General features: G+C 33.6%; 1 long non-coding RNA gene across 1 annotated transcript; it reads right to left on the bottom strand.

Annotated features, from left to right (window-relative positions):
* Window positions 1–6,812: 6,812 nt before the first annotated feature.
* LOC103911103 (uncharacterized) lies at window positions 6,813–8,632 on the bottom strand. The gene is made up of 3 exons (XR_661699.5): window positions 8,359–8,632; window positions 7,691–7,748; window positions 6,813–7,311 (listed from the first exon to the last, which is right to left on the bottom strand). It is a non-coding gene; the product is annotated as an uncharacterized lncRNA (long non-coding RNA).
* Between the last annotated feature and the right edge of the window lie 1,001 nt (window positions 8,633–9,633).

Below are 9,633 nucleotides of genomic sequence, written 5' to 3'. Positions count from 1 at the left end.
AGCACTAGCATGGGGTACTCGCTAATTGGCCACCAGATGGTCATTATGTGGCATGTTTTGAATAGACAGGGATTTTTGAGGCTTGTTGCGGAGCACCTGGGGTGTTTTCTGATTGGACCTTTTCTCGACAGATGATTTATTCATCTCATGTCATTGGTCAGACCTCTGTAGCCACAAGGCAAAAATTAAGGGGGTAGTTTCCAAAATGCCCAGGGCATGGGATGGAAAGAATGGGCTCATTTACACAATGAGCCTTTAACAATGTAAGGGGTCAGGCCGTGCATTTGCTTTGCTCTTAATTCACAGCATAAGTTAATGTAACGTACATGTTTTGGTAAAGCTAAACTTTGAGTGCTAGAATGTTTAGAGTCAGAGACTAAAAGGCATATTTCAAGTGTTAAACGATAAAAGTGTAAAACAAATGACTATTACACATTTAACTATTCTACTATTGCATATTTTATTGTAATTATTGCAGCCCAGGCTCATTCTGAAAATGTACCTCTACATACATTTCTAGATGGCACCAAACAGGCTCCAGGAGCTATGTTTTTTTTGCAGTTTTTGTTTTCACGAATCCACCAGAGGCTGCTGTGTATGCTTTTTCAGATCACAAATTTCTCTAGTGAGTGCCATTCATGCCTGTTGTTCTCGCATAAATCCACCAGAGACCACAAAAGACTTACTGACTTACTGAGTGACAGATCCACTGATCACCCCACCCTCATTCTTCCCTAAACCCAACAAATAGTATTTTAAAAAGCACCAATTGACCCACCCACCCCTTCCCTAATGCCAACCACAGTGTTTTGAAAAGCAATCCAGAAAAAAAGAATAGCTCTCTTATTTTTACATTTTCAGATTTCACCATATTCTCAGCCTGTTATTTACTTGTTTATTTTATGTTTTGGCTTATGTTTTTGTCTTACCCGCTTTCTGGAATTATTCTTCGCCAGACTCGAACCCTAGCATCGTTATCAACTCCTCTCTGCGTCTAAAGTCCAACATTATACATGGTGAGGTAACTGGACAAATTGGTAACAGCAGAAAAGTTGTCCATACAGAGGTAATCGGTCAGCTGATAAGCGAGAAAAGGAATGGCATCATACCGCCCTGTATCATTCATTATAAAAATCAAATGCAGCTATACGAAGCTCTGGCTACATAATTTGCGATCTCCAGAAATGTATATAGGGCTACGTTTTCAGAATAAGTCTATGTTAAAAAAAAGCACAAAATCACTGTTTCCTATCTCTGCGATCTTCATGGTTAGTCCACATATTTTTTATCAACATTACTCCTCAAAGTCCTCCTTTTACAGTTTAAGTGTAAATTTAATAGAAAAAATAACCCCTGCCACTGCTTTTAAGCCAGACTGGAATCAGCTGTGGTTGGCCCAATTTACCCAACATAAATCAGCTGTGGGTCAATTAGTCAACTGTTTATTTATGATCATGATCATGATATTGATATTGTTTTTGAACTGATATTATTGCAGAAGCAGAGGTTTTTATACTGTATCTAAGGTTTGGATTATTGTTTGTGCTATTGTGGGATGTTGTGTGTTAACATTCGTAAATACTACAAAAACAATTCATCATTTTGTTGGGAGGAATAGCTTGTCTGCTAAAAAAATTTGACAACCCAGGCTCATTTTGATTACGTACCTCTATATACATTTCTGGAGAGAGCAAAACACATCCCAGGAGATATGTTTTTCTGCAGTTTTTGTTTTTGCTAATCCACCAGAAGCCGCCTTGTATGCTTTTTCAGATCTCAAATTTCTCTAGCAGGTGCCATTCGCTCCTGCTGTACTTGCATAAATCCACCAGAGGCCGCTGCTGACCAACTCAATGACGGACTGACCAACCGACCAATCCCCCACCCTTCCCCTTCCTTAAACACAACCGATAGTGCTTTGAAAAGCACCTATTGACCTGCCTACTCACTTCCCTAAACCAAACTGCAGTGTTTTAAAAAGCAATCCAGAAGCCCTCTGTTTTTTACGTTTTTCGATTTTACCACATTCTTAACCTGCTATTAACTTGTTCATTGTTATTTTTTTGGCTTCTGTTTTTGTTTTACCCACTTTGAAACTGTTCTTTACCAGTCTCAAACCTCATTAACTCTGCTCTGCATCTAAAGTCCACCAACTTACGTGTCATCCACATGCAGGTAAGCGGTCAGCTGGTTAGCAAGTAAAGGAATGGCGTCATACCGCCCAGTACCGTTCATTTGTAAGACGAAATGCAGTCATACGTAGCTCTGGTTACATAATTCATGATCTACAGAAATGTATATATGGCTTTGATTTCAGAATGAGCCTATGCCAAAAATTAAAGCATTGTGGAAATGTGTTCACTGACTGCATATTGGGTGAAAACAACATGAAATATGTAAATAGTATGGCCACAAAACGCTGATGCTGTGTTCATTGCCTAAAGAGTTTTGAAAATGTGACAACAGGTTGGACAAACGCTTGTTAGGGACAGAAAAAAACTGTAATCTAGAGTTAGTTAATGGTTTTTTTAATACCATGAATTGTGACCAAAACTAAAATGTTACCAAAACATGCAGTTAGATATTTAGTTGGCCTTTTGTTAATTGTTCATGTAACGTTATGCACACATCAAAATAGGACATCTGTTTTTTACCCATGCTCATTCCTTTTATAAAAACAAAAACTAACATAATTTATTGAAGCTACAATAAAACATGCATTGCTTTGTTGGTTTTGTCTGTATATATCCTCAGCATTTAACAGCCATTTAATTCTTCCGTCAGAAGCTTTGCAAAGTCCCCAGCAATTATGAGTATGCCCAATTTATGATGTGGTGCGCCTGAGTGCAAATATTTGGTTTCACTGTGTTCTATCTGGGGTTAAACCCATATTATGCACTTCAAAGTTTAAAAAAAAAAAAAAAAAAAAAAACGCTTGCACATGCGTGGAGTGTGACGCTGGTCTCCTCAGCCAAGTTGTCTTTGTAAAGGGGTTTGTTTAATTTACATCGGGTCATGTGCAGAGGTCATACTTGTGATTTTGCAAAAGACTTTGCTTGAGGTCACCGATAAACTTTCCAGATGTGCCAGAATGTCAAATGTGCATAAGCAGAAGCGTGTAATTTTGTGACATGACGATATTAAAGATGGCAGTTTGGTTTCTTGAGCAAAAACTTCACGGGCAGCTCACCATAATTTAAGGTTTTACTCACATTCAGCCATTTAAGTGGAGAAATGTAGGATAAAATAAATAAAATATTTAAAGATATAAACAAAGACTGGAAGACCAAAAATAAAAGTATTACTAATAAACACTTGACTGACATTTCATAACAAACGGGACATTCTGACAATGTTCCCTATTCATTTTGAGAAACTACTGTAGAAATAAATAAATAAATAAATATATATATATATATATATATATATATATATATATATATATATATATATATATATATATATATATATATATATATATATACACATACATACATACATACATACATACATACATACATACATACATACATACATACACACACACACACACACACACATATATATATATATATATATATATATATATATATATATATATATATATATATATATATATATGTGTGTGTGTGTGTGTGTATATATACATATATACATGTATATATATATATATATATATATATATATATATATATATATATATATATATATATATATATATATATATATATATATATATATATATATATAGGGACTTAATATATATGGGGACTTAAGCTTTAGATTTTTTGAATTATAGCTGCATTGCAAACCTTTAAATTTGTAAAAACAATGTAGTTAATCGATCTGCACTGGGAACTCAGGATGGACTTGTGTGAAACCCAGCATTTTTTAACAATGCAAAAACAATTTTTACAGTGCAAGTGCTGTCCTAACAAACCCTACATCAGTCAAAGGAAAGACTATGGATTCACTGTGTGGTGTAGGCCTATCAAAAATGTTTCAGTCATTTCCAAAAATTTTCAGTCATGACTGGTCTTGTGGTCCTGGGTCACATTTATGTGTCACTCAACCAAATTTAAATGTTTCGAATTGGTGAAATGAACAAAAACAAATCTAATAAATACTGTAAAAACACATTCTTACATTATATTATATACTTATGTAGCATAAATATTTTAAGATCAATTACCCATCTACTGTTGTGAGAGTAGGTTATTTAGTTTTATTTGTTTAGTATCAGCATTTCTCTAAAGTATCTGCTAGTATTTTCTCTCTCTCTCCAGAGGTTGGCTGATGAGCCGTGACTGTTCATGTGTGCTCGAGAGTCTTGATCCAGAACAGCGAGCTCATGCAGCCTCATTGTCCTCCTACAAGGGGTTTGTGTGCGCAGAAGAAGCTCAGTTTGTTTAGCTCAATGGAGCATTTTAACCCGCATGGCCAGATGCCCGGCCCAACATATGGTGAGAATCCACTCAGAGAAGATTGAAAATTCATGGAGCACTCACCGACTCTCTGGTATATATCACACGAGGCCAGAGGTCAATCGGAAAAAAGATTAGACTTTGGTTTGTCGGTCAGTCTTTCTGATTTTTATTTTTCTGTAGTTAAATGAGTAATCTTGGAGAGCAGCACCACCGTGTGGGCATCAGATGAATAACAATTTTAAAAAAAACTACTGCACTCATAAAGCTCAAAAACAGTCAAGCCTATTCGATCTATAAAGAAATATGAAAAAATAATTCATGCTTTTATTACTTCTAGGTTGGACTACTATAACTCAATATATTTCGGGATTAGTCAGACAGCTCTATCCCGTTTACAATTAGTTCAAAATGCTGCTGCAAGGCGTTTAACTGGTATCAAAAAACATGACTATATCACACAGTCTTACACTCTTTGCACCGGTTGCCTGTGTCACTTTTAAAATTCCTCTCTTGGTTTTTAAATCACAAAATGGCTTGGCACCTTCTTATCTGTAATATCTGTTGACTGAACATTAGCCTCTTCGATCATCAAATGTATCCCCATCAAATGTAATGCTCTGCCCCTCTGTATTAGATCTATATCATCTCTGTCTGTTTTTAAATTTAGGTTGAAAACAAGGGTGGACTTAGTGATTTCAGGGCCCTAAGCAATTCCAGATATGGAGCCCCAGCGTTGAAACTCAAAACATCTTCTTTTTCTATAGATATTTTTTCTCTCTTGATTCAGTTTTTTTTTTTTTTTTTTTTATAAGTGAAACCTTCTTAATGTAAAATGGAATACAATAAATTCACAAATTAAAAACAAGTTTACAAACTACAGTTAGTTAACCGTACTGGTGGTTAGATATTTATATTTGCATGTTTAGTATAGAAGGAACGTTCCACTATCCATTGTGGTCCACGGTTTATAAAAGAAGTAACAACGTTAAAATCCTAATGATTATAGGCAGATTTTAGAATGATATAAAACATTTAAAAGACCTCGTCATCGGTGGGGGCCCCCAATTTCCCTGGAGCCCTAAGGCTGCTCACCTTGCTTATTGGTAAAGTCCGCCCCTGGCTAACAACGTACCTTTTTGATTTGGCATTTTATCAGTGAGAATTGTGTGTTTTAGTTGAAATTGTATAGTCTTCCTCTTTGTTATTTGTAATGTGCACCACAATGGTCAACCTTTTCTTGTGTTTAATAGTGCTATATAAACAAAATTGACATTGACAGTGACAAAGCTGTGTTGCTTGGAAACAACTATATTTTGTTAACAGATTACAGAAATGTAATTGCAAATGCTGTACATTTTTATAATTCATTTCCTGTAGGCAAAAACAAAATATAAACAAGGCACAACTGCCATGTAAATATCATATTAATTTGTAATTCATACTTCTGATGGGTCAGAGTAAACCAAACTAAACTAAAAAAAAACAAAATGCTCAGAAATCAGAAATGGATTTTACAACTAATTGTTATATATTTTTTATTAATCCATATATTATACATTATACATACTCGTGCGTACACAATCACAGCTTAATCATTTTATGATGAATGTAGAAATGCAGATCGTGCACAGGTATTTAGGTAAAAGCTTCTCATATACAGATCATCAAAATAAACAACAATGTACACTAAAAGTACTCTTCTATATTGTTATTTTGGTGTGTGTGTGTGTGTGTGTGTGTGTGTGTGTGTGTGTGTAAAGATTGTATATTAAATATACTGCATTTACTGTAATAGGAGTGAGGTAGAGATGCTTTTTATCCCTAGGCATGTTAAAACCAAAGTTCTGTCTTTTAGGTTCACCTTTGTGCATCAGAACAGAGCACCATTTTTACATCCCAAAGAAAAAATAAAATTAAGCAATATTACTACAATAAATTATTACAATTACTACAATAAAAGAGCATGCATGCAGAAATAGTCCACCCCCCCAAAAAAAAAGTCATATTTACTGCCCCTGTTGTTCCAAACCTGTTTGAGTTTCTTTCTTCTGTCGAACGCAAAGGAAGACACCATGAAGAGTGTATGAAGAAGTATTTTTTGTTCCTTCTTTGGATGTCAATGGCAATTTTTTCCTAACATTCTGAATATTTTGTTTTGTCTTTAACAGAAGAAAGAAATTTAAAAAGTTTAGAACCACTTGAGTAGGGAAAATAACGAGTAAATACTCATTTTTGGGGTGAACTACACTGTAAAAAAGTTGACTCAACTTAAAGTTAAGGTAACAAACTTCAGGACATTTGAGTTAACTCAACTTAAATCGAGTCAAGTGCAGCAATTGGGTTGAAAGTTGAGTCATCTTAAAACAACTGAAGTTTGTTGCCTTAAAATAAGATTTTTATTGAATTTTTTTAAAGTGAAGCTTTAACTGAGAAAACACATTTTACACTGTTGTCACATCATCTTGTAGTACATACTTTACAAAACAAAACCTGACAGGCACCAATAAATTGTTATTGAGGTAAGAATGCTGGAGATGATCATCAAAACCGATCTTAATTACAAAGTGCCAAAAGCTACTCTGCTTTCACCATTATATGCTGATTTTTTTATTCATATTTGAATTATTGGAGTCTGAATGTTATGTTAGATAACCAAAAGAAAATATGTCCTCCTCTTGGTGTTTGGCGATTATCCACATGGTGAAGCGATGCAGCTTCTCTGATGAACAGGGTTCTTCATGGCTGTGGCCGTGCTGCCTAAATCATTCAGTCCAAATCGTATAGAGGCCATTGTCTGGAAATACTGGCCAAGAAATTCAGTCTCTGGCTTTGCTTTCTCCCAGAACTGCTTTTCGTTTGAAGTGAGTTCATTTCCTTCAGGTATCTACAGTAAATAAGTAAAACACAGAGGCTTTAATTTAAATGGCAAGAAAAATATTAAATGTGCTACACTGCCACCACATGGCCAATAAACAGATTTTTTGTTTATTTATTTATGTTTTTTATGTATTTATTTATTTATTTATTTATCAATATTATTGTTGTTGTCGGTGATAATAATAATAATTTGTTGTTATAATAATAATAATTATTATTATTATTATTATTATTATTAATTATTATTATTATTATTATTATTATTATTATTATTATTATTATTCAAAATGCGATTTCAGCATTTTTTTGTTTGTGGTGTTTTACGGTTTGACGGAATATTATCTTAATTAAAACACAAAATATATAAGGAACAAAAAGCATCTTACTTCAGCAGATAATCTTTGCAGCCAGAGTTTCTCTTCATCTGTGAACTCCATTGCAGAACTGAAACAAGTAAATGCCTCAGTTATAGCAATTTACTTAATTGGCTTGAGAAATTTGACATTAAAAATTTAAAAGTAAAACACCTTTTAGGGCTATCTGCCCCCAAAACCATAGAACCCCCAGTCTATCTATTAATTCTGATGATATCTGGGTCAGAAAATAAAACATCATAACCTGTCAAAGTGCCGTTTGTTTTAAAGGATAACACCAGCAATATTTGAAACAACTTTTGAGGGCGTGCAAAAATGAAAGTGAAATTAAGCTCATCGTTCAACGCGGAAGTATGCTATTTAATTTATGGATAGTCTTTCTTTGCAATCAAGACCTTGAAAAATATTAATAATCATAATAAAAAAAATATCCTGATACATATTCTTGTGTACTACATAGCCCAGCAAATACAGCAAGTGTTAATTTTAGAAGTAGATATCGCATTATAAAAATAAATTAGGCATTTCACTTAATGGGCTTTATATAGGTTATACACTATATGCATGTTGAGGTTATGTCTATGTTATTGACGTGTCACATATCTCCAAAATCACCAATGTCCATTATATTACGGTTTACTCTTTACCTTTTCTCAAACAGCACAAACAAATTGACTTACCTTTTTAGGGCAATAATTTATTGAAGAATAAAAAACCCAAATCCTTATTCTGTCGTAATAAACATCGCCTCTGTATCCAAAAGCATTTCTGTCCAGCAACAGAATATTTTGTGAGTACGTTAACGTTAAACACAAAGCGAAAATAAACATTCAGACAAGAGAGCTGTAAAAACGATCTGTTTCGGAAAAGTCGATGCAGTTCACCAGAGACGTAAAACTGCAATATGCTCAAAATATTTAAAAGAAAATAGAAATTAAATCCAATTCAAAGTCTGGTGCTTGTTCACTACTCTCGCGTTTATTTGCTTTGACTTGCAGTGCAGTCACGTGATTTCTTCTCAGTCAGCTGAAGAACCCAAGTGAAAGAGAAAGTAGCCTAATACAAAGTTTCACCAAGCATAAGCGACAATGTCCATCTAATCTTCTCTACTTCTTTCCTTGTTCACGTTTTACAAAGAAATATCGGAAAGACTTCAAAAGTGAGGATTCATAGGTTATTTATACAATAGTTAACAATAATAAAAATCCATTGTAGAATTTGTTCACAGTTATCAAAATAAACGACTTAAATGACTTAATATCTGTACTTGGACATAATTTATAATGCTAGATAAATCGTGATGATTCTGTAGTGGGAGTGCATCTCCATAAAATCTAATATACTATATATAAACTTTTTGAGATCCCCGACACATTTTCATTTGTTTCTTTATTGTGGATTTGATGCTTCTGTAAGCGATTTGAGTCTAAGAAAAGCTCTTAATAAATAATCATTATCAAAGTTATAATTTATTAATGATAAATATATTATTATTGTTGTTGTCTGTGCTATTCACAGAGCATTTCTGTATTTGCATTTATTGTATTTTCATGCATAACAATCAATGAATACAATCAAGAAAAATATACAATTGAAAAAGTGTTTTGTCGTTTTCCAAGTCTAACGATGTTCAAGCACAGTAACTGAATGATAAAAAATAAAAATATTTCAATAAGATTAATCGTTGTTAAGGTTACAAATAGTACAATTTGTTATGCCTAAATGTATTTAAGGGCAATATACAATCACAGAACTCAGGAACAGATGAAAATGATGAATTATAATCCAGACTCAACATTGTCATATTGTTATATGTGACTATTGCGAATGATCATATTGCAATATCGATGCTAAAACGATATATTGTGCAGCCCTACATTCATGTATATTATAATTGCCAACCCAACGTTAGCAGATGCACTGTTTGTTTTTAATTGTGAAGCTTTCGATGTGTT

This window comes from Danio rerio, chromosome 5, assembly GCF_049306965.1.
Source record: "Danio rerio strain Tuebingen ecotype United States chromosome 5, GRCz12tu, whole genome shotgun sequence".
Taxonomy (NCBI): Eukaryota; Metazoa; Chordata; class Actinopteri; order Cypriniformes; family Danionidae; genus Danio; species Danio rerio.
Note: the sequence above shows the minus strand (reverse complement) of the source record. Positions and strands in the feature narration are given on the sequence as shown.